This window comes from Podarcis raffonei, chromosome 16, assembly GCF_027172205.1.
Source record: "Podarcis raffonei isolate rPodRaf1 chromosome 16, rPodRaf1.pri, whole genome shotgun sequence".
NCBI classification, from domain to species: domain Eukaryota; kingdom Metazoa; phylum Chordata; class Lepidosauria; order Squamata; family Lacertidae; genus Podarcis; species Podarcis raffonei.
Genome location: NC_070617.1, coordinates 6,141,225 through 6,161,668, shown reverse-complemented (window position 1 = coordinate 6,161,668; position 20,444 = coordinate 6,141,225). Strand labels below are relative to the sequence as shown.

The following is a 20,444-nucleotide window of genomic DNA, read 5'->3' as shown; positions in this document are numbered from 1 at the left end:
TAAAGTACATTAAAAAAAATCACTTTGAAGAACACGCAACATCAACCCTCTTTCACAAGATTGATTGACACCTGGACCATGACCTTATGATTTTCGTTAGGGTGGGTCTCCATATTGCGATAACTGCCAAATAAATGACACAGAAACAGGTATGGGGGAATTCTCCATAAAAAAATTACAAGTTCAGCCAAAGGTGTAATTAAATCTAGTTTTAACTGGTATTGAACTGACTGTCCACACGCAAAGGGTTTTTTCCATGCACTGGACGGGCTTTAAAAGCATCTGCAGTCTCCGCAAAAGTCTTACATTCACCGAATGCCTTGCACTTGTTCCAGGACTCACTGCAAGACCAGGTGAGTCTTCTTGACCATGGGAATCCCTTGTGGGTCATAAAATGATGGTGAAAGAATAGTTGGAATAAACTCTGCATTGGGTATGTGGAACCTGTGTCCCTCCAGATGTTGTTGGACTCCAACTCCTATCAGCCATAACCATCATGGCCAGTGGATAGGAATGATGGGGGCTATAGTCCAACAAAATCTGGAGGACCTTAGGTTCTTCAATTAATAATAAGAGCAGCATAGAGGTGCAATGTGGGTGCCTTTGTAAAGTACACATTCTCTGCATTTGCTTTGTGTCGATCTGATGGGAGCATAGTGAAGCCGCCTTGTACACGAGTTGGACCAGTGAACCATCTGCCTCAGTGACTGGCACTAAGTCTCCAGGGTTTCAGAAAGAGGGCATACTCAGGCCTATCACAGGAGATGCCAGGAATTAAACCTGAGATTTTCTGAATGTGAAGTAGATGCTTTACCTCAGAACTATGTCATGTCCCAAACAGGAAATCTGAAACCTTTGCGGTCTGGTCAGAATGTGAGAAGAGCACAGCTGGATTGGTTTCTCGCTACCTTGTTACTCCCATTTTAACCTAACTGTACGTTAATTGTGCACAGTGCCAGATTTATGTATAAGCTAAACAAGCTAAAGCTTAGGACCCCACTCTCTTGCCCCCCCCCGGTATACTTCTTCTTAATTGTAAAGGTAACGGGTGAAGGGACCCCTGACTGTTAAGTCCAGTCGCAGACGACTCTGGGGTTGTGGCACTCATCTCGCTTTACTGGCCGAGGGAGCCGGCGTTTTGTCTGCAGACAGCTTCTGGGTCATGTGGCTAGCATGACAAAGCTGCTTCTAGTGAACCAGAGCAGCACATGGAAACGCCATTTACCTTTCTGCCAGAGCGATACCTATTTATCTACTTGCACTTTGACGTGCTTTTGAACTGCTAGGTTGGCAGGAGCAGGGACCGAGCACTGGGAGCTCACCCCATCGTGGGGATTCGAACCGCCAACCTTCTGATCAGCAAGCCCAAGGCTCAGTGGTTTAGACCACAGCGCAACCCACCTCCCTCTCAATTATATTTCTTAATTGCATTTCACTATTAATATACTTCTTCTTAATTGTATTTCAGTTCAACAATTACTTTGATAAAATACATATTTTGTTATGTGTAAATGGCTTTAGATACCTATTAGGTCCATAAATTTCCATATAGAATATATTCAACACAAAGAAACCAGTGACAATTGTTGTTGACAAAGGACAACTGGACATAGAAAGGCCCCCATTACCTTCAGTAGCTTAGGGCCTCATCAAACCTAAATCTGGCCCTGATTGTGCAGGATATAAATCACACCAACAAATGAAATAAAAGAGATAAATAGAGATGGCAGTCGAGCAACAGGCATTTGAGCAACTTGTAAAATAGCTGCAAGTAAACAAACACACAGAAAGGGTAATGCTCTTGAACACCAGTTGCTGGAAACGGCAGAAAGGGAAATTTGCTTTTTGTGCTCAGATCCGTCTTGCGCATTTGCCACAGAGGCATCTGGTCGGCCATTGTGAGAACAGTATGCAGGATTTGATGGGGCATTGGCCTCATCCAGCAAGCTTTTCTTACATTCTCATGATTAGTTTCAGAGGACCCTGTGGCTTCCGGTCCTGAAATGATACATAGTTGATATTGTTTCTTCCATGGCTGCATCATGTTTCCTTTTTACATTGAAATGAATAGGGTAGAATAATGGGAAGACAACGTAATATGCATAATGTATGCAATTCATTATGTAAATAACACAATGTAAGTGAATTTGCCACAGCAGAGAGTGAGATGAATGACATAGTTTTTGGTGAAGATGAACTGCAGGAGGAGGAAAACCGCGCTGCGTGTGACAGATACAGAGCAGAGCGGAAAGCAATGCCATCTTAAATCTTTCATCAGAATGGGGAATGTTTGTCCACAAGATTAAGGGGAAAAGAATGTCACAGACATGAATGTTGTTTGGAACTATCATGTTTTATGTTTTCTGCCAGAGACGGGGGGTGAGGGGGAGAGAGGTCAATTCTGCTCTGGTGAAAGGAGATTTATACTTGAGCATCCAATATTTTACAAATAACATGAGAATCATGGTCAATTTCTTCCCCCATTTCAGTTTTGGTTGGAATTCTCTGACATCCTTACCTATAATGCTTTCACATTAGTATAAAATACATGTATACTTTATTGTATTGGTATTTGTTGTTCCAGAACCATTGATTCCATAAATTTATTTGGTTGCTCATTACAGATTCTCCTAAAATGCATTAATTTAATCATCGCTATGATATTATGGTGTTTTTCTTCCAAACTGTTGTCTTACTGTTGAGGGATTCATTTACTTCCAGTTTTTAGTTATGCAGATTTTTCAGTTGGTGCCTTTAAGAGCTTAGCTATTGTGTCCAAATAGACACCTAGCACTTGATCTTTTGAGAAACCTAGAAACATCATTTTTGGCTTTAGAGAAGTGGCCTGCCATCTGGCCCACAAGGACTTTTCAGCCAAGCCATGCTCACCTACCCTATATCTGACATTGCATATGGCACTAGGTATTGTACAGGTAAAGATGGGGTTTGGCTAAAATGATGTTTGCAGGCAGTACCAATCAATTGAAAGCTGCGTTCAAAGCACAGTGACACCTTTAGAAGCTCCTCTCGAAGCATTCTTTCATCCTACAATTTGCACAGGGCTTCTAAAGATCAAAAATCCGCCCCTAGAACTGGGCAATTGGTGCTTCTTGGAGCTTTCCTGGTTATCACCAGTGCCAGGCAATCTCATCAAGACCTATCAATGGGTTACTTTGCACAGGACCCCCTCAAACCTTGATCTTGCCCAGTGTACAGTTATAAGTAGTAACAGTAATGGCAGTATTCATCCATCTGTTAACCTATTTGGACAGAAATAACCAGGCTTTTGTTGTCTATGGTCTGCTAAACTCTAGGTTAGATTACTGCAATGTGTTATACTTGGGTTGCCTTTGGAGACAGTAGAGAAACTGCAGGTAGTGCAGAATACAGTGGTGAGATTACCAGTTGGAACCAGAACCACGTGTACCTTACTTTATGTTCCATGATGGAGGGAAGGCAGGCAAAATAAGACTGTAAGCAATAATATAAAATATCTCTGCTATCTCTTTTAGAACACTCTGAAGGATGTCTTCCCAGCAATCACAGTGCCCAACCAACCCACAGCCATGCCAAGACAACCCACAGAAATGTCCACCAAAGCAAGATGCTGATTGCACTCCACCAAAAACGTGCTCACCTCCCCAGGATCAACAGAAGAAGGCACCTCCATCCTGTCCACAGAATCCAAAATAACATCTCCTGGAGTTAAGAAGAGAGAAGGCAATTGGTGGGGGCAATGTCAAAAGTGGACTGCTTCCTTTCCACATGCTCATAACTAAAAACTCAGGTGCTGATTACAGAATTTTCGTTGTGGCATCTGGTCGGCCACTATGAGAACAGGAAACGGGACTAGATGGGCCTTTGGTCCAGTCCATAATGTGCTTGATATTAGTCCAAATCCACATGATTCTCCTTTGCAACCCCAATGCTTACTGTGAAGAGATAACCCAGCATTGATGCTCAATTGGCTTGCAAGATATTACATAATATACAGGTCTCACTTTGCCTTTTTTTTTTTTTAAATATTTATTAGCATTTTCAAGAAACACACAACAGACAAAAACAAGAAATAAACGAACCAAAAAAAAACAACAACACAAAAATACATAGTATTCAAAACTAAGGAAAAAATAGAAAAAACACATAAAGTTTCTGATACTTATTATTCTTAACCTTATTTCTCAGACCTCCTCACACCTCTCCTTCTTGTATTCCAATTTAAATTGTCAGTTCAGCAAGTCCTTAACTTATTTCTTTACCTTAACTTAAACATTTGTTCTAACATACTATTGTTTTGCTTTACTTCTTTTTTCCATTTCCTCAATTTATTTTTAACAGCCTTATTTTCAATTAATTTAAAAAGAGGAAAAAAAAAACACCAGTTTTACCCTATTAATATCACACATCAATACTTATACCCCATTAATTATTCTTAAACCTTTTTCCTAAAGTCGACCAAAATTTCCCTTCCACGATTTACCCAATTTCCTTACCATTAACAAAATATAAAAAGCAAATTATCCTTATGTACCCTTTGGATTCCCAACCTCCACCCACCCTTTTCCCGGTTCCAGTCCCCAACCAATATTCATCAGTCTTTATGTTATTAATTTAGCCTGGAGATCTCACGTCCGAGGCCCTTGTATCTCAGGTCTCACTTTGCCTTTCGCCATACCACAGTTGTCGTTCTTTCTCTTTTCCATTCTGGAAGAAAACATAAAACATGATATTTTATAATAAAAAACACACACTCATGATTTGACAAGTCATTCATCTTGTGGAAAATAATTTATTGTCTGTTGAGATTGAAACAAAGAGGTTTCCTGCCTTGTGGTGTCTTTATTTTTTGGGAGGGCATGGGAAGTTAAAGAGATAAGTTTTGAAAAATCCTTTTGGGACAGAATCCTCCAAAATAAATTTGGACATGAGCCCACACACGCTCAACTGGTCCATGTGGGGTCTGGGTCCTTTGCTATTTTCTATTTCAAATTAAAAAGAGAGAGTCCCTAGTCTTTTTGATTTTTTGAAAATATAAAGTAAAAAGGAAATTCTGTGCAGTGAACAGGAGTTACATATGTGTTTGTTGACAGCTCTTCCAGGTATGTTGAGCAGTTAGTTACATGCACAAAATATAATACAATTTATATATATCTGGGCAACAACTCCATAGGACACCTGTAAAATGTCACCCAGGCTTAGCATAAATAATGTGTGACAGATCGGGTGCTCACTGATAATATGGAGTTAAGCAAGACTGAAGAACATGGATTGAGCAAACAAACAGACCAGGCACAGGTAAACTTGAGTAATGAGCAATCCTTAAGTAGGTGGACTTTGAATGAGGCAGAATAGCAGGCCCAGCATGGACACCTGCTATGGAAACCCCTGGTGGCCCAGAAGGACCTGTAAATGGGACAGCACTTGGTTTGCATGGAGCAGCTCTCAGGTACAATCACCAGCAATTCCTGGTAGGGCTGGGAGAGAAACTCTGGATAGCTGCTTCCAGACAGTGTGTAGACAATACTTAGCTAGATAGACCAAAGGTTTGACTCAGTAAAAGGTAAAAAAAAAAAAAAAAGTTAAAGGACCCCTGGACAGTTACCGTATTTTTCGCACCATAGGACGCACCGGACAATAGGACGCACCTTGTTTTAGAGGGGGGAGAACAAGGAAAAAAAATTCTTCCGCTCTCTGCCCAGGGCCCCTTCAGTGAAGCGGCAGGAGGAGCTGCGCAGAGAGTGGGAGAATTTCCCCCCTCTTGTTTTCCCGCTCTAAAACAAGGTGCCGTTTAAGGTGCGTTCAGGCGGCTACCTTGGAAGGTTCCTTTCGACCTACTCTTTGGGGCTGGCGGGGGGAAGCCCACCACCAGCCCCAAAGAGCAGGTCAGGGAGCAGCGGAAAGGCGCAGCGGAGAGGCTGCTGCCATAGTCACGCATCACTTCTCCAGCTGGGAGAGGGTCGCGGGGCTATGGCTTCCTTAGCTGCGCACGCGCTCTCCCGGCTGGAGAGGTGACGCACGGCTATAGAGGCTCCTACCATAGCCACGCGTCACCTCTCCAGCCGGGAGAGGGTCGCGGGGGGCTGCTTTAGCCCCGTGCACGCTCTCCCGGCTGGAGAGGTGACGCGCGGCTATGGCAGGAGCCTCCATAGCCGCGCGTTACCTCTCCAGCCGGGAGAGGGTCGCGGGGCTATGGCGTCTTTGCTCCATAGGACGCACACACATTTCCCCTTCATTTTTGAAGGGGGAAAAGTGCGTCCTATAGAGCGAAAAATACGGTAAGTCCAGTGGTGGTGAGTGGTGCTCATTTCACTTCACACCAAGGGAGCCGGTGTTTGTCCACAGACAGCTTTCCGGGGCATGTGGCCGCACATCCATGACTCCTGAGCCTTCCCCGACCTCCTTCCCCCTTTGTTTTGAGAGATCGGGGGAGGCTCGGGAGCCGCAGGCAGGCAGCCATTGCCCAGTTTTTTAAAAACTCTGTGCATTTATGTTTCACATGGTGTGAAAGAAGGGTTTTACACCTTTATACAATATGCATGTGTGCTTGGGCCCAGGGTCTTTTGCCTGACTATCCTCACTACTGACTCCCTGTTGCTACTCAGCTTCACAAAAATAAATAAAAAAGAGTCCCCGGATTCATTGAAAAAAACCTGGTAACCATAGTCTAAGGTCACACTCAGTGAGTGTCATGACTGTGTGTCATGGACTGGCTTGATAAAGAGGAAAGGTGAGAAGCATGAGCTGGGGAACCCCCAAGAGATGAAAGCTCAGAGCCAGGGGACTGGTGGTGGGATGACCATGAGCAGTCAGAGGGAGAAGACTGGGAGACTGGGAAGAGGAGGGGTTGGAAGCTAAAGGGGCAACAGGGTTTAGGGAGCAAGAGGAGGCTGGGGCAGAGAGCAGTCCAGGCTCAGAGTCAGAAAAGGTAGCTAGAAAGGAGAGGGGCCAAGAGGCATTGATGAGGCAGGCTGCTGAAAAATCCAGGGAGTCTTCCCTTCCTGCTGCAATCAGCTCCCTTCTTTCTCTTCCCACCCCCAGTCTGCTAGAACATGCAAATAAATGAAAAGGGCAGAGTCTGGTTGTACGCAAGCCTAGAGTGGTGGGAACGCAGGGACCCACAGTCCTCACAACTGCCACATTGGGCAAGATCTACTGGAATTGTTGGAATCACCAGGCCTGTGCTGTTTTGGTTTCTTGAATAAAGAGTTAACTTCACTGACACCGGGTTGGCTCTTTGGCTGACCTATGCTTGACTCTGGCTCCTGACAGCCGGATTTGAACCCTAGTCTCTCAGGTCTGGCATGCTAACTGCTACACCACACTGGCTCTTGGTGGAGTAGCTATGTGGAAGGAGAGAGAAACCATTCTGCAGCTAATGGAATTCTTTCCCTTGATTATTAAAATGAATATGTTTGTCTATGCTTTATGTGCCTGCACACTTTAAATGCAGAATCTTTATACACATTCCATTCTATTAAATGATCTGCTTCCTTGCACCACATTCACAAACCTTGCTGACTCTGCTAGTAGTTGCCCGCATAAATCTGGGATGAGACACATGCAAAATACTGAGATGGATAAATGGCCATACTGGTGAGACTAAAGGATCTCCCACAAGGACTCATTTTACTGTATATTTATTTTAATCTTTGTTGGAAGCTGCCCAGAGTGGCTGGGGAAACCCAGCCAGATGGGTGGGGTACAAATAATAAATTATTATTAGTAGTAGTAGTAGTAGTAGCAGTGTTCTTTCCTAACTGCTCTGGATGAGAACTCTCCGTGTGCCTCCATAAAATGCTTGGGCAATTAAATAATTAAATAACACAGCTGTTGTGCACTAGGGGGCTAGCATCACAAATCCAAGGAAATTGAATCCTTTTAGCTAAACAATTAGGCAAATGAATGGGGCTCATGGTATAACAAAAACCATAGCCTAGACACTGAGATCTAGATCTGAGGACCTTCTAGTGGTTCCCTCACTGCGAGAAGTGAAGTTACAGACAACCAGGCAAAGGGCCTTCTTGACATGCAATATGCATATTTTTTAGGATCCACCTTACTTAGATGATTCTAAGTTGTTTTTAACTGTTCTTGTTACAGAAAGGTAGCCGTGTTGGTCTGCCATAGTCAAAACAAATTTTTTTTTTCTTCCAGTAGCACCTTAAAGACCAACTAAGTTAGTTCTTGGTATGAGCTTTCAAGAAGTGTGCATGCACACGAAAGCTCATACCAAGAACTAACTTAGTTGGTCTTTAAGGTGCTACTGGAAGAAAAAAAAATTGTTTTAACTGTTCTTGACATTGTGCTTTAATTGTTGTAACCTGCCATGTGACCTTGGTTTGAAAAGCGGGTAATTAATGATCATTATCACCATAAGCACCAACCTTCACTTATTAAATCTGTTGGGCCAAGGCATGCTAATGAATTCACCTTGTTGTTTTTGTTTAGTCATTTAGTTGTGTCCGACTCTTCATGACCCCATAGACCAACCTTAAATGGCTTTAAAATAGGATTAGACTAATTCATGGTTTTTCAATAGCTATTGACCGTGGTAAGTAATTGGAACTTTCAGTGACTGTTCACTTTTCAGTGCTAACTGGGGGGGGGGGGAATAGAAAGGAGGGTGCCTCCCTAGCGGAATCTGATTGGCCACTGTGAGAACCTGGATGCTGAGAGACATGGACCATTCCTGCTAATTTAGCTGGTCTCTTCCAGTGTTCTTACCTTATGCTCCGTAACTGAAACCTTTCTCCTGGTTCATCTAAAGAAAACTGACAAAGGCGTCTGCAACCAACTGTATGAGTCAAGACGGTTTCCTGTCTCGCCTGCTTGCCTGAAATGAACCTTGTTACATCACTGCCCTATAACAGGTAATGGGCATTTCAAAATAAACAGCTGCTGCTGCAAGGAGTGTAACTATGGGCAGTTTGCGTGGAGCCGCTTTGTGGCATCTTAATATTCAGGCACATTCCTCTACATTAGGGATGTACCTGAAGCTCTCTAGCTGTTGTCAGTCTCCAACTCCCATCACCCTTGGCCATTGGCCATGCTGGAATGGGACTGATGGGAACTGGAGTCCAATAAATAACTAGAGAGCTGTAAGTTTGCCATCTTAAGCCTATAGACCAGCCTTTCTCAACCTGTGGGTCCCCAGGTGTCGTTGAACTACAACTCCCATCACTCCTAGCTAGCAAGGCCAGAGCTCAGGGATGATGGGAGTTGTAGTCCAACAACATCTGGGGAGCCACAGGTTGAGAACTGCTGCTATAGACCTTCAGGTATAGATGGATTCCAGCTCCCATCAGTTTCCGTCAGCATGGCCAATGGCTATGAGTGATGGGATTTGTAATCTAACAGCATCTGGAGAACCAAAAGTTCCCCACTGTATATATATCCCTCAGTGCCACCACAAAAAACAGCAAGTTCTCAGGGGGAAATAAAACAGGGGGGAAATGTTTGGGGCCCCAGATGCAGTCCCCAAACCATGTGTGTGTCCTTGCAGAGAAAGGTGGGATATAAATGCAAAATGAATTTTTAAAAATGCTACAGAGAGCTTGCCTTTTGCATGCTCACACAACACTTCCCCCTGTTTTATGGAGATGAGTGTCTTTCCCCACTAAGGTGCTGAGGAAGTTACTGATGTATGGCTTTTATCTATATGCTCTAGCAATTTGATCAGGACTGTTTTAAACTAAAATCTGAGGGGGGAGGGAGAAGACCCAGGTAACATGTTGACGTTGATACCAGGAAAGGTCCTAGAAAGACTCTCCTCCCTGGAAGAGAGGGGAGTGGTTGTGGGCGGGAGCCCGAGCTCCGCCCCTGGCCGGGGGCCTTAGCCCCCGCCCCTCCTCACCTGGCTGGTGCCCACGCCCACCGGAGGCAGCCAACCAGGTGTCTCCGGGGGGCGTGTTTAGCAGCTTAATGCTGCGGCTCCAGCTCCGCCTCCTCCTCAGTCGCCGTCGTCCCGCAGCGAGTCACCCACCCTCCACTCCCATTTAGCTCAGGGTCTAGGTTTTTTGGCCTTGCTATGGACCTTAGGTTGGTCGCCCCGGTTGTCTGGGGGGCCTGGTAGGAATTTTTCCATTTGGCATTAGGCTTTTTGGTTTTTTCGCCTACCTCGTAGCAATCGTCACAACTTTTGTGGTATTGGTGGGTAGGTTAGGCATTGGATTCATGTGTGTCAAGGGCTAGGTGTGGCCATCGCCTATGCTATCTACCGTGGGTTATTCCGTTAAAGGAATCTGGCGGTCGTGTATTCCGTCCGATGCCTGCTTGGCGGGAGGCCATGGCACGACCCTCGGTGACATCAGGGGTGAGCCTATAGTTGGATTAGCATCAACAGGCTCCACCTACTGTTGAATAAACCCACCTCCTATAGTCATCCAATGCCTAAGCCAATACCTTTTCACTGCTGTAATCAATAAAGTTGTGGCCTTTTCTTGCCCATTAACCTTATATCACGTGTCCTTGTGTGTTTATTTCACATAGCGGGGGTCGGGCCCTCGATCCACAATGTAATGATCTCAGGCAGGCAAGATAGCCCCTATCAGAATTAACGACTCTCTGGCAGTTTTATAGTAAGTTTATTTATAAATTACATCCAAAGCGTGGCTCCCAACCTGCCACACTTTGATATGAGTTGGTCGCTCTGAGTCTTCGCCCCTGTCACAGCAAAAAGGGTGCCAAAGTCCAGTTCTTCCTCTTCCATTGCATTCTAACCCTTTCAGTTCTTCTGGTTTGGAGAGAAGGAGGGTGGAATTCCCTCCACCCTGCTTTCATAAGAAGAACCCTCTGCACGCTGTTTATCTTCTGGTTGCATAGCAACCCCCACACTGCCATCTAATTCTCCCCCCCTTCTTGTGAGCTGTCTGAGTCTGCTGCTCTAGCTGAGTCAGGGAACTCTTGGTAAAGGGGGGCTGAGCTCACCCACACCTGCTCTGTCTACATTCTTTCGTCTCCAGGGTCAGACTCTGATGCTCTTTGTACTAGCAATCCTTCATCTCCAGTGTAGGACTCTTCCCAGGCATTCAATTCAGCCATGTCCCTGACATAGAACATATAATTAAATGGTTGGTCTGTTAGCACTCAGAAAAGGATGTTGTGATTACTAAGACCCAACATACATTTCTCAGAAACAGTTAATGCCAGACGAAACTTATTTACTTTTTGGATAGAGTTAAAAACTTAGTGGATCAGTAATGCTGTTGACATAGATTCAGGTAGGTAGCCGTGTTGGTCTGACGCAGTCAAAATAATAAATAAATAAATATTTTTTTAAATAAATAAATAAATAAATAAATAAATAAATAAATAAATGTCCAGTAGCATTTTAGAGACCAGCTAAGTTTGTTCTGGGTATAAGCTTTTGTGTGCAGGCACACTTCTTCAGATACCTGACAAAGTGGCTGTTGACATAGTTTATCTTCATTTCAGTACAGTGGTACCTTAGGTTACAGGCGCTTCAGGTCACAGACGCTTCAGGTTACAGACTCCACTAACCAAGAAATAGTACCTCGGGTTAAAAACTTTGCTTCGGGATGAGAACAGAAATCGTGTGGCGGCAGCGGAACGCCCCATTAGCTAAAGTGGTACCTCAGGTTAAGAACAGTTTCAGGTTAAGAACAGACCTCCAGAACGAATTAAGTTCTTAACCTGAGGTACCACTGTAAGGCTTTTGACAAAGTGCTACATTATATTCTTGCTGAGAAGCCATTAAAATGTGGGCTAGACAAAGTTATTGTTAGCTGGATTTCCAGCTATTAATTGACCAAACCCAAATAGTGTTCTCTAATGGTTCCTCACCATCCTGGAAAAAAGTGACAAGTGGGGTGCCAAAGTGTTCTGTCCTGGGCCCATAGTTGTTCAGTATCTTCATATATAACTAAGATGAAGGAACTGAGGGAATACTCATCAAATTTGCAAATGACATCCAAGTGTAGCCAATGCCTGAAAAGGCAGAATCAGAATTTAAGTTGACCTTAACAGATTGGAGAACTGGGCCCAAACTAACAAAAATGAATTTCAATGGGGCAAATGTCAGGTTCTTCACCTAGGCAGGAAGAACAAGCTGCACAAATATAAAATGGGGGACAACTAGATTGCTAAGGGATCTTAGTAGGCCACAAGCTTCAGGGGAGTCAACAGTGTGAAGTAGCAGCAAAAATAAAAGCTAATGCTATTCTAGGCTGCATTAAGAAAAATATAGTGTCCAGATCAAGGTAAGTCATTGTCCCACTCAATTCTGCCTTGTTTAGACCACACCTGGAGAACTGTGTTCAGTTCTTTTTTCTTTTTTTTAAATGATTTTTTCTTATTTTCTTCATATAATCCTTTCCCCAACAATCCTTATTATCACAGTATAATCCCTTTGATTTCCCTCCCAGCAGCTAGTATATACATCACATACTTATTGCGTATATTATTGTCATAACTCTACTATTTTACATTGAAGGTATTATTCCAGTCCTGCTAGTGTCTTTAAGCTTTTACAGTTCTCCTTAAAATATTCAATAAATTTACTCCAGTTGTTATTGTATCTCTGGTCTTCTTGGTCCCGGATCCTCCCTGTGAATTTGGCAAGTTCCACGAAATCTGTCATCTTCACCTGCCGCTCCTGGATGATTGGTAAATCTTGCATTTTCCATTTTTGGGCCAGTAGGGTTCTCGCAGCAGCTGTGGCATACATAAACAAATTCTGATCTTTTATTTTAATCTCTCTTCCCACTAGACCTAGCAAAAATGCCTCTGGTCTTTTGGGAAAAGTGTACTTAAATATATTTTTAAGTTCGTTATAGATTAATTCCCAAAATCTTTTAACTTTGTCACAGGTCCACCACATATGAAAGTAGTCCCCGTCTACTTCCTTACATTTCCTACAATTTCTGTCTCTCTTTCTATACATTTTAGCCAGTTTTGTTGGCGTCAAATGCCATCTATACATCATTTTTAATACATTCTCCTTCAATGCCATACATCCTGTAAATCTCAAACCTTCCTTCCATAATTTTATCCAAGCTTCCAACTCAATGTTATGCCCAATATCTACCAATATGTACCAATCAAGTAATAAATCATACATTCTAGATAACATTTTTCCTTTACACTCAATAGAGTGTAATAAACTTGGAGTTAATAAACTTGGAATTTTGATTTTTTATCCTCAAACCCATTTGGAGAACTGTGTTCAGTACTTGGCACCACAATTTAAGATTTAAGGATTTAAGAAGGATATTGAGAAGCTGGGCTGTGTGCATGGGAGGGCAACCAAGATGATAAAGGTTCTGAAAACCAATCATTATGAGGAGCAATTGAAGGTATTGGTTATGTTTAGCTTGGAAAAGAGGAGTCTGAGAGGAGATTTGATAGCCATCTTCAAATATCTCAAGGGCTGTCACATGGAAGATGGAATAAGCTTGCTTTCTCCTACTGTGGAGGGTAGGACTCAGATCAATGGATTCAAAGAAAGGCAATTCTGACTAAACATCAGGAATAACTTTTGGGTGGTAAGAGCTGTTGGACAGTGGAACAGACTTCATCGGAAGGTGGTGGCCTGTTCTTCACTGGTGGTTTTTAAGCAGAGATTGGATAGCCAGCTGGCATGGATGCTTTAGTTGAGATTCCTGCATTGCCAGGGGTTGGATTAGATGACCCTCATTCTATGACTCATTCTAGGTGCTGATCTGTGGCCACACACCCAACAGCTGCAGAGGAATCTTCTCCTCAATCTTCCATCCATCCCAGCCACCTACTTGTGAGCTTGACTAAGAATGCCTTGGTCTATATTTCCTAATCCACAAACAAATACTAGCATGCAGCAAAAGCAAAATAAGGCTAATTAATGTCCTGACCTTTATCAACCTCTTTCTCTCTGTGTCCCAAGCTGTACTTTACAAACACTGACGGTGAAGATAATTGAACTCTCTTCCTTTAATTTGTGGAAATGAATTCTTAGCTGGTTCTTATTAGTCAATTATATCGCCTGGAAGGAATTAGAGCAGATTGATCGGGCCCTTTCCGTTAATAGCAGTTAACGTGTCTGGCTACAAGGAAATACCAGCCATCGTCTCCAAAGGTTCCGCTACGTACTTGGCTGGCCTTTGGTCAAGTAATATACAGATATAGCTATAGAAATGGCAAGGGGTTCTTGGTTTGATCTCAGTCTCGTGATCCACAGCTTAGCACTCATTTCCATATTTGCAAACATATATTTTTTCCCCTGGACACTGGAAATGAGCACTAAACATTTGCTATATTCCAGAAGTGGCTTTTATGTCATATGAAAACAGAAAACAGTTAGGGGAATGTTGGGAACATGGAATAAGCTTCTATGTGACTGAAGCTCAAGGCGGCGGGGAATGCACATTCTGCTATCTACCCCTACCTCTGTTTCTCTTTCCTTTCTCTATTGCAGTGCTGGGGAATCTTGGAGTCTCCAGATATTGCTGTATTCAAACTCCCATTGGCACCAAGTAGCATGGCCCATAGTCAAAGATGATTCCCTCACCCCTGCTCTATTGTCTTCCATCTGATCATTTCTGGATTATAAGCCTGACAGATCAAGGACAAGTTCTCTGATATGTTGTAAGGTGCATAGATGGCACAATATAAATTCATGATGATATCTGCAGCCATTTTCTTACCAGAAAGTGTACCTCAGGTACATTGTACATCCAAGTGTTCAACCATGTTGGTTATCAGTTGAAGGTAGTGGTGGTTGGAGGGGAGAAATCCCTTAAAGTCAGAAAACTTATTTTTTTAAAAAAATGTTCTATTTTATAAGGACTGAGGAAGCCCTTTGGGGGTGAAGCAAGGGAGATATCTGGAAACCTTGTTCTGCACAAGTTAGCAGTTTGTACCTGCACCAGCCAGCTTGTGCCAGCAGTCAACATCAGCTGTGTTGTTCTTGTTACCTTCAGGACTTTTCTATTTTTACTGAAGAAGAAGAAGAGTTTGGATTTGATATTCCACTTTATCACTACCCGAAGGAGTCTCAAAGCGGCTAACATTCTCCTTTGCGTGGACAGGCGGAGTCCCCAGATCCCGCGCGGTCCCCCCGTCATGTGGAATAACGACTCAAGACAACGTGCTATGGGATTAAATTGGCCACAACTTTATTAAATTTCAAATGTGGGTAGACCTTGGCTCAGGCATTGGGCGTTCTCCCTCCCCAGTCCCCAGCCAGGGACCTAGGGAGCATCAGGGTTATCCAGTGTGGGGGGGGGATGGGCCGGCTCTGGAGAACATATGTTCAAGCAGAGATAGCTGCCCCCGTTACGACGCTGCCGCAGGGGAGAGCAATGACGACCTTTCGGCGTACGGTCAAAGCTTCCCTTCAGAAAACCCCTTTAACGGGGAACCCTGGTATCGCCGCCGCAAAGAGGAAGATGGACTAAAGGATTCCGCCCAAGGCCTGATACCACCAAAGTTGTGACGTTTTGCTACGGGAAAGGCGAAACCTGCCAATGCAGGGAAATTCCTTTCCGGCCCTTTAACAGCGACCTTAACGTAGCAGTGCCCGCATACCTGTGAAGAAAAGTTAACCTGCAAAACCTGTGAAGAAAAGTTAACCTGCAAAATAAGACATTAACTGAGGGTTGGGTAGGGTAGGAGAAGCTCCGGAGGCAAGTGAGGATTCCCAGGTAAGATCCTCCCTCTATTGTGTGGGCAGGTAATCCCTCCCCTACCTGGCCTGGTCTCCTTGGCAACGCTTCCCCCAGGTGGGATTGGACAACTGACTGAGGTAGGCGGAGACCTCCAGGTATCCCACCTGAGGGAAGGCAAAGCCAAGCCTATGCTGTTGGAGCCACTCCAGATCTAGGGGCTGCGCATGTCCACACAAAGGGCGCCCCCCGTTTTAAGCAGGGAGCGGTCATTCCCTTCCTCCCCCACAACAAACACTCTGTGAGGTGAGTGGGGCCGAGAGACTTCAGAGAAGTGTGACTAGTCCAAGGTCACCCAGCAGCTGCATGTGGAGGAGCAGAGACGCGAACCTGGTTCCCCAGATTACGAATCTACCACTCTTAACCACTACACCAAACTGGCTCTTGAAGGATTGTGTTATACAGGAACTTACAAGAAGCAGAAATAAGAAAGCCTAAGGATGTGTTATACAGGAACTCACAAAAAGAAACAAGAAGAAAAGAAGAAATGTATTACCATAGGTTAAATACAGTATATATGAACTGTATAGGTTGCACATACTGGACTAGACCTATACGTTAGGAAATAACCAATAAAATGTTCGCAGATTATTATTCAGCCTGTTGTGCTTTGTGTTTTGTGATAACTGCATTTGCGTAGCAAGGTATTAAATTTCTTTTGACAGAGCTGTAATCAGGCAACGTTCAACCATGTTGATTATCAGTTGAATGTAGTGTTGGTTGGAAGGGGGAAATCCCTTGAAGTCAGAAAACTTATTTTTTTATATGTTCTATTTTATAATGTACAGTCGTTTACCTGGGTTTCCGAACAGCTCAGTTCTCGAAAGTTTTGGCTCCCAAACGTCGCAAACCTGGAAATGACTGTTCTGGTTTGTGAACTATTTTTGGAAGCCGAACATCCGACGGGGCTTCCGTGGCTTCTGATTGGCTGCAGGAGCTACCTGAAGCCAATCAGAATCTGCACTTTGGTTTTTGAATATTTTGAAAGTCAAACTGCTTCCAGAATGGATTCCGTTCAACTTCCAAGGTACGACTGTATATAAACAATTATAAGAACAGGTGAAAAGGAATTTAAAATGAATAAAGATATAAATGACCAAAGTAACAAATATAGATACAAATCAGTTAAGTAACAAAGTCCTGTTTATGAAAGAAAAAAAAAGTGGGAATAATTGTACTCTGCTAATTTAAATGAATTTGGCATGCTAGCAGGTTTTAAGGTTAATCATAAAAAAACCCAAGAATACAACATATGACAACAGAAGATCAAAAGACTTTAATGGAGAAAACTGAATTTCAAATTGGAACAAAGTAAAGTATTTGGGCATTACCATGACAAATATGAATTGTATGTTGTTTCAAAATAATTATGTTAAGACATGGATGGAAATTAAAAAGATATGTTAAGTTGGGAGAAATTAATATTGTCCTTGGTGGGTAGAATTTTTGTGATAAAGATGAATATATTGCCCAGAATGATGTTTTTGTTTCATTACAGCTAATGACTTACAGTACCATTCAAACAATGGCAAAAAGACTTATCAAGGTTTTGTGAAGGTGTGTGGGGGGGGGATGGACCACGTTTTAAAATATTACAAGATGCAAAGGAAAAGGGAGTATTGGGTGTACCAAACCTAAAACTTTATTTTTCAGCCCGTTGTATAGTGTGGATGCAGGACTGGATGAGATTGAGAAATAAGAGACTCCTGGAAACAGAAGGACATGACCTAAAGTTTGTATGGCGTGGATATTTGTGGCACCACAAAGTTAAAGTGGACTATAAAAATCACTTTATTATATGTGTCATATTAATAATTTGGAATAAATACAAGCCTAGATTGTGCCAAAAGACACTGTTATGGATGTCATCACAAGAAGCTTTCTACAGAAAAGAGATAAAATGGAAAGAGAAATATACAACATGCCAAGATTTTTAAATTTCTTTTCTCTCTTTTTTCCTTTTTCTTTCTTTCCTTCCCCCTCCTCTCCCCCTCCCTTTTCTTTGCTCCTGTTCCATTTTAGATTAGATTTTAAAATTATTTCTTTTATTCTGGTGTATTGGATATAAACTTTTGTATATCTTTTGGCAAGTAAATAATAAGAAAGAGAAAGAGAAACTGTATTTTGCTCAATTCTAGTAGCAATATTCTGTTGGGGGCTGCCCAAAATGACTGGGGCAACCTAGTCACATGGGTAGCATTTAAGTAATAAAATTATTGTTGTTGTTATTATGGAAATAAGGAGACTGGGTTTACACATTTCTGGCACACCTGCAAGGACTCTTTCACTGCCCCAAACAGGCTGCATTTAGCCAAGGAATTAGGTGGAGCTCATGATTAATTAATCATGTTTATTTATCAACAATTATAGCAATGACAGACGTCAATCTCTTGCCTTTGTTATGCATCTAAGACTAGAAAGTCCAGTCATTAGGCAGGGAGTAAATATGCAAGTCACCATGCCCAGGGGTGTATCATATCCCGTAGGAGAGGCCTTGAGATGGTATAAAAAGTTATCTGGACCCAATGATGTCTTCATTCACTCACTTTCAACTTCTCAGCTGGTTCCTGTCGCTGGAGAGGGTAAGTCAAGTCCGTATGCTTGCATGCATTTGACCGATAACAGAACTAAGTCATTCAGCTGGAGTTGAATATGGAAGATGAACTAATTATAAAACGATAGCTTCTGTTGTGCAAGAGGATGTTTTAGAGAATGGGTTTTGATGCAATCAACGACTGCTTAAGAGAAATTTATATATGATAATATATTTCTAGTGCAAAGTAAAGAAGCAGTTATGGATAGGGTTAGCAAATAGACACAGATGCACCACAGATTTGATTTTGAAACCACATTCAATGCTCCATTTAGAGGTTGCCGCCATAACTCTGTACAATGGTACCTCAGGTTACAGGTACTTCAGGTTACAGACACTGCTAACCCAGAAATAGTACCTCAGGTTAAGAACTTTGCTTCAGGAAGAGAACAGAAATCATGTTCTGGTGGCGCGGTGGCAGTGGGAGGCCCCATTAGCTAAAGTGGTACCTCAAGTTAAGAACAGTTTTGGTTAAGAACGGACCTCCGGAACCAGTTCTTAACCAGAGGTACCACTGTCTAGACATTTAATTTTCAATGAGTCAAACAGTAATCAATTTGCAGTAGCAGTTTGGTTTTGACACTGGAATTCATATTGCATTTCTTACATTCCTTTTTGTTTGGATTTGCATGCCCCTTTGAGATTTCGGTATATAAAACAAGCCAAGAGGATACAATTGGCTTTGCCATATTGCAATGCCACTACCTCCATTGTATGCTCCCTGTTGTTGTCTGGATGAAAAGTCTCCTTGAGCTCTGGGGATGCTTCTTGTGTGCCTGGATGAAGAACAGGGAGTGGTTTGGGAGTGTGTGCAGAAACCAGCCTACTGCACAAAGGTGAAGTTTGCCTTTGCTGCCACACCCACTTTTGCTCCTGTCTCCTCCTCCCACTGCCATGTGAACCCTTGGAAGGTTGTTGGTGCATGAAAGGCTGATTTTGTCTTATTTATCTTCCAGAGCTAAACCACCAGAAGGGAAACAAAACAGGAGAAAGAACACCCTACACACCAACATAGGAAGATGAGTTCTATGCAGCAGAAGCAGGGTGGTGGCTCCTGCTGTGGAGGAGGAGGTGGAGGAGGTGGCGGCGGCGGCGGTGGAGGTGGCGGCTCATGCTGTGGAAGTAGTGGAGGAGGTTCCATCAGCTATCAAGGCCAAGGAGGGTCATCAGGCTGCTGTTGCTGTTGTGGCGGAGGCAGTGGTGGAGGAGGCAGCGGTGGTGGAGGCGGCCAGAAGATCATCATTGTCTCAGGTGGCGGAGGCGGAGGCGGACAAGGCTGCTGCGGAGGAGGATCAAGTGGTGGAGGAGGCAGCATTGGTGGACAGTCTTCAGGATGCTGCATCGGAGGAGGATCTGGTGGGGGACAGGGGGGTGGAATGAGCCAGCAGAAGATCCCATACATGAGCGGCGGATCTGGTGGTGGAGGAGGGATATGCTGTGGAGGGGGTAGCAGTGGGGGTGGAGGAGGATCAGGAGGTGTTAAAATTATTGGTGGGGGATCTGGCGGTGGAGGGGGAGGGGGAGGAGGAGGGGGAGGTGGAAGCTCCGGTGGAATTAAGGTTATAGGTGGGGGATCTGGTGGTGGTGGAGGAGGAGGAGGTGGAGGAGGTGGAAGTTCTGGGGGAATTAAGATTATCGGTGGGGGATCTGGTGGTGGAGGGGGAGGAGGAGGTGGAAGCTCTGGTGGAGTTAAGATTATCGGTGGGGGATCTGGTGGTGGAGGGGGAGGAGGAGGAGGTGGAAGCTCTGGTGGAGTTAAGATTATAGGTGGGGGATCTGGTGGTGGAGGGGGAGGAGGAGGAGGAGGAGGTGGAAGCTCTGGTGGAGTTAAGATTATAGGTGGGGGATCTGGTGGTGGAGGGGGAGGAGGAGGAGGAGGTGGAAGCTCTGGTGGAGTTAAGATTATAGGTGGGGGATCTGGTGGTGGAGGGGGAGGAGGAGGAGGAGGTGGAAGCTCTGGTGGAGTTAAGATTATGGGTGGGGGATCTGGTGGTGGAGGGGGAGGAGGAGGAGGTGGAAGCTCTGGTGGAGTTAAGATTATAGGTGGGGGATCTGGTGGTGGAGGGGGAGGAGGAGGAGGTGGAAGCTCTGGTGGAGTTAAGATTATCAGTGGGGGATCTGGTGGTGGAGGGGGAGGAGGAGGAGGAGGTGGAAGCTCTGGTGGAGTTAAGATTATAGGATCAGGGGGTGGC

At 43.9% G+C, this 20,444-nt stretch overlaps 1 long non-coding RNA gene across 1 annotated transcript; it reads left to right on the top strand.

Annotated features, from left to right (window-relative positions):
* The first annotated feature begins 269 nt into the window (after positions 1–269).
* LOC128404339 (uncharacterized) lies at positions 270–4,774 on the top strand. Its single transcript, XR_008328089.1, has 3 exons — positions 270–353; positions 3,513–3,994; positions 4,652–4,774. It is a non-coding gene; the product is annotated as an uncharacterized LOC128404339 (long non-coding RNA).
* The last annotated feature ends 15,670 nt before the right edge of the window (positions 4,775–20,444 follow it).